The following is a 5,784-nucleotide window of genomic DNA, read 5'->3' as shown; positions in this document are numbered from 1 at the left end:
GGTTGTTTTGTGTTACATTTTGATTTTTTTTCTCTCTGTTTTATTACATGCTTGAAATTAATTAAAAAAAAAAAAAAAAAAAAAACACCTCCAAAACCACACGCCATCTAATTTTGGACACACTGATGTCCAGAAAGGACACAAAACAGAGGAAACAAAGAGGTTGAGCTAAACGAGAAATGACAATGCCAAATCATCAGAGAAGTTCATGTGAAGCCAAAATACTTTACCCATTAACTTAGGTAGAGGGTTATTTTTATTATTGCCTACCAATTATTCTGAAGGTCAAAGGTCAAAGTGTTTATTTGTCATATGCACAGTTAGGAGCAGTGAGTGTGCAACTATGCATGTGCAAAATGAGTATGTAAACAGTACAGATGGAATTACATGAAGTAGTTCCTGAGTCAGCTGTTTAGGAGTCTGATGGCAGAGGGAAAGAAAGGGTTTTTTAGTCTAGTGGTCCTGCATTTCACACTTCTGAGCCTTCGACTGGAGGGCAGGGGTATGAACAGTCCATGCTGGGGGTGGGTGGGGTCCTTGAGGATAGAGGCAGCTTATCTATGCAACCTGCGGTGGTAAATGCTCTGCAGAGAGGACATTGGAGTCCTGGTGATTTTGTCTGCAGTCTTTACCACTCTTTGCAGGCACTTGCGGTCCATAGCAGTTGTGCTGCCATACCAGATGGTGATGCAGCTGGTCAAGATGCTCTCAATGATGCCACTGAAGAAGAGTCTCTATTTTTCAGATGAGAAAGGGAAGAGTGGAGGGCTGCCTGCAATAGCATCTGAGGTGGCCCTGATGGGCCATACTGCAGGGGGTCTACGGTATCGGGTATACTGCTCTGAATGTGGGCCAGCACCACTCTCTCAAAACACTTCATAATGATTGGGGTGAGTGCCATTGGCCTGTAGTCATGCAGGCAGGCGACCGGGCTCTTCTTGGGAAGGGGGACGATGGTTGTGGTCTTAAAGCAGGTGGGAACAATGCTCTGGCTGAGGGAGAGGTTGAAGATGGTGGTGAGAACATCAGCCAGCTTGCCGGCACATGCCCTGAGAGCCCTCCCAGGGATGTTGTCCGGTCCTGCCGCTTTGCGAATTAACAGACTAATAATTTCACACCGGCACCACGGGGATGAACGACGAGCACTCCCATCACAGTATGTTACAAACTAGCTACCTTAACAGCCATGAGAGAGATCAAGGTGGCAGTCCGTATCCACCCTTTGCTTGAAAAAGAGGTCGTCCGCAACCACCAGGTGTGTGTTTGGGTGGGGCCGGGCTCTTCACAGGTAATTTTTGGTTCGGACCGAGTATTTTCCTTCGACCACGTCTTTGGATCGACAGCCAGCCAAGACAGTGTGTATGAGTCGTGCATCCAGCCTCTGGTGGAGTCCCTGGTCGATGGCTACAATGCCACTATTTTCTGTTATGGACAAACCGGGTCAGGAAGAGGTGGGGTTTAGGAAACCAGTTGCAAGGAGCCAGTTGGTTCAAGATGGGAAAAATGGGTATATCAGAGCATCTTTATTCTATGTTCAGAGTGAGCTGTGTAGAATTGGATTTGGAGCAAGAAGCAGGGTGTGTAAATTTGGGTTTGGGAGTTTTGTTTGCACTTTTGAGGCTTGTGCTCAGGTCTAGTGTTAAAGACATTTAAGTGGCAATCTCAAGGTCAAAGCAAGCTTTTCTGACCAGTAATTTGCTGTTGCCCCATTGATATATTTTGCACGTGTGCTGGGGATTTGACACCAAGGTCCTTTTTTGATGTTTGACTTTCTGGTCTTTCCCACATGTACTTTATAACTCTTTCTTCCAAAACCGCTCTCAGATGAAGATGGAAAAATTATTGACCGTGTGGCCAAGGATGTGTTCTAGGGAGGCGACAGTGGTGCGGTGGGTAGAGCAGTCGTCTCCCAACCAGAAGGTTAAAGGTTTGAATCTCGGTGCCTCCAGTCCACCGGAAACAAATTCCTTGTGTGTACTTGGCAAATAGAGGTGATGATCCTTATCCTTGTTGCTGGGGAAAAAGAGGAAAAACCGTGATGGTTGGAGGCTACAGTGCAACTCTCATATCTGGAGCTGTACAGGGAGAAACTCCAGGACTTGCTAGAGCTGCGCACCATTCACAAAGTGCTTCCTGTCAGAGAGTATGTGAGGTCCTTCATGGAGGGCAGGCTGGCACCAATGATTTTCTTCGCAATTATGACTGTCTGCTGGAGTTTATTCCTGTCTTGTTTGGTTGCTGAGTGAAACCAGACAGTGATGGAAGTACAGAGAACAGACTCGATGATTCCCCTATAGAACTGAATCAGCAGCTCCTGAGGCAGGTTGAACTTGCTGAGCTGACGCTGGAAGTACATCCTCGGCTGTGCCTTTTTAATGATGGTGCTGATGTTTATTTTCTAATTATCAAATGTTAGTATGCTAACACACTGCATGGTGACTTCATCAAGAACACCAGTTTGTTAGCATCACTGTGAGCATGTTGGCATACATTTAACTCAAACCACCACTGTGGTTGTACCGCTTCACAGAGCCACTAGCTGCTGTAGACTCTTCTTTGAGCCTGGATAAAAGCAGTGGTGAAAAGTAACACAAGTATTTTAATTTTTTACTACATACTTTGACTTCAGTACATTCAGAAGCACATATTTTTCTTTTTACTCCACTACATTTATTTGATAACTTCAAACTAATAAAATGAAATGCAGTATAACCATAAGACTTTATTGATCCCTGTGGGAAATCATGATACAATATGTATCAAAGCATTTACTTCATATTATAAGGTAGACTTGATCAAAAAGGAAGGTTTAAAGCCTAATCACAAAGGTAGAGAGGCAGAGGTAGAGGTTCTGCCTCCTGAACTGAAACTGGGAGCTGGTTCCACAGGAGAGGAGCTTGTTAGTTAAAGGCTCTGCGTCCCATTCCACTGCTGTAAACTCTAGGAGCCACAAGTAGACCTGTACTCTCAGAACAAAATTGTCTTATCAGGATTCAGTGATTGAAAAATGAAACTTGATACCAATTCTGGAGGTTGATACACATTTATTCCTGCAGGAAGGAGCAAACTCTCACAGACTGTCAAACATGAAATGAGTCAAACATTAGTACATTAGTACCTGCCCATCTAGTACAGCTATATATTCGACTTCATGGTGATGCTGACATTGCAGCTAAGACAATTAAAAAGCCATTGAATGATAAATATTTCACATAATATACAATAATCCATACACGTTGAAGAAAAGTCCAAATAAAACCTTCATGTCCACAGAGGCCCTCAGGCAATTTCTGCTCTGTGCACGAGTCATACACTATTGCCATAGTGTGTAAGCAAACCACAGCACAGTCCTTTCTGTCACCCTGTCAGAGAGCTGAATGTGCCTCTCGTCATCGCTGCTGCGTGGCTGCCATCTAGCAGCAGCCCCAGTGAACTGCAGACGTGTCCCTAGCCTTATTCTAACCTCTATAACTATCATATTTAGTGCAGCCCTCATTTCAGAAGTGTGTGATTAAGAGCCCAGACACTGATAATACAGACACTGTGGTGCACAAGAGAGCACCTGAGGGCAGGTGGGATTAGAGCTTAGAGAGAAGGCTGAAGTCTGAGACTTTTATTTATTGGCCAGATTAAAGGTAGGGTTGGCAATCCTAAAAAAAAAAAAAAAAAAAAAAAAAAAGAAGGTATTATTCTGGTCCTATCGGAACCCTTTGTGCTTCAGTTTCACTTTGAATCAGAGAATAAAGATGTGCAGTTGTAAATTTTTTTATGACTGCACATCTGATTTTCTTTCTTTCTTTCTTTATTTTAAGGCTGAACATCTTTTGATAACAAAACACATACAAATTGTAAAGTTAAAAAATCTAAAGACAATAGTTAAAAGTATTTTATTGGTATGAAACTTCTTCTGTTTGGCTTAATAGGTGTAATCAACATATAAAATGAAAATGGTTCATTTCACATATTTGCAACCTCCCCCTGCATGTTTATATTACAAAGAGACTGTTCGGGTCAATTTGACCTTGAATAGAAGAGGTGTCGCATGTTAATTTATCAACATCACTTCATAAAAAGAAAAGATTTATGTAAAATAAAATTTAAAGAAAATCAGTGTCATGTAAAAATATTGTATTTTATATGTAGGTCTTTCCAAAGTACATTAAAAAAAGTTTTAACATGCATTTTTTATGAAAAACAAGTGCATTATCCTCATTGAACCATAATCTGTGAGAGGTAAAGAACACCATTGCACTAAGTTAGTAATGGTAAAATTAACCCAGGAACATCACTGCTGTTCCTGAGAAATGAACATAACAGGTGGGTTAAGTCTAATTACAAAAGTTAGATTATTTACCAGGACCCTGTGTACCCCAAAAGTCCACATCAACCTATTTTGGTATTTGTAAATTTGGTGGGGGATTTTCACTGCTGAAGCATAATGTCACATCAGGCAGCTCCAGTATTATTAGGGAGACTGTCGTCCTCGCTGGACCACATAAATAGTAGTGAAGCTCTGTATCAAAATCTTGTTTTGAGAGCTTGATTGTTTTAATTTATATTGTGTTCACATGATACACATGCCTAATAAATTTCTGTTTAAACAAGTTACAACAAACTAAAATACTAAAATTATTTCAACATAGGAATATTAGTTGCACTGGACTTAATGGAAATTAACTGGTTAACTGATTTTGGGCTTTCAGTTATATTTAAAAGACATTTCATATGAAATCAAATAGGACTTCATATGAAATCCTCTTTCCAATTGTCTATTTGGAGGCTGTTTTCATCATGACTCCAGTGATACTACATGTTCTATTGTCAGTTTTTAATGCCAAGTTACTTTTCACCCACACATGCTTCCGCTTTCTGAGCCAGCTCATCTTGCTCAGGAAGGTGGCAAGGAAAAGAGCCTGTAACATTCTCAGGGCTTCACAGCCTGGACTGGTCCCCTCTCTGTTATCGGCCTCGAAAAGAATCTGATTGATTATAAAAATTGATTTATTCTGTATATGACTGGCATATGACAAAGCTAAAAATGTGTATTGTATTCACATAATACAGCCTATCAATCATTAGATTATGAACAGGATTCTATAGTGAGCCTTTGTCAGCGTTATTCTAACAATGGAAGCATTTCAAAGATATGAACACTGGAATATTAATTCACTATGACCTTACATTAAAATTGCAAGGACTAAACTGTTGCATACACATCCACCTTGATGATACTACTTAGACCGGTTTTGTGGTCATTGTTGGAGAACAACTGGCAGCAGGAACTGATGTCCCTGAATTTAAGTTTGATCTAACAGATGACATGCTAGAGTTTGTTTTCCAGGGAGAAATTACAGTTTTTCTGAATTGCTAAAACACATTTCTTGAAACTATCACTCATTTTCTCAAAACCTTAAACACAAATCCAAATATTCAAACTAAATTCACAAAACCTCTGACTCGTCTGGCAAAATCAAGCAGTTGCTTCAAAACCATGTCACCAGCACTCAAAATCAAACAATGCTTTCAGATCATACACAAATGAGTCAATCATATACACACTGCAGCTCAGTCATTAGACACTACATCAAAAAAAGGAGAACACAGCATCCAGGACATGTAGTTACAACAAAAAAAGTTTATTGTATGGTGAATTTACCAAAAACCATGTTACGATCAAAAAAGAAGAAGAAGGGAAAACAACACATCAGAAAGATTATTCTGCCTCAGGATCATTACTTTGAGCTGGGCCTGGCCAGAGGGCTTCATCTACGTCGCAGGCAATGT

The sequence above is a fragment of the Monopterus albus genome, unplaced genomic scaffold (genome assembly GCF_001952655.1).
Source record: "Monopterus albus unplaced genomic scaffold, M_albus_1.0 scaffold82.1, whole genome shotgun sequence".
Taxonomy (NCBI): Eukaryota; Metazoa; Chordata; class Actinopteri; order Synbranchiformes; family Synbranchidae; genus Monopterus; species Monopterus albus.
Note: the sequence above shows the minus strand (reverse complement) of the source record.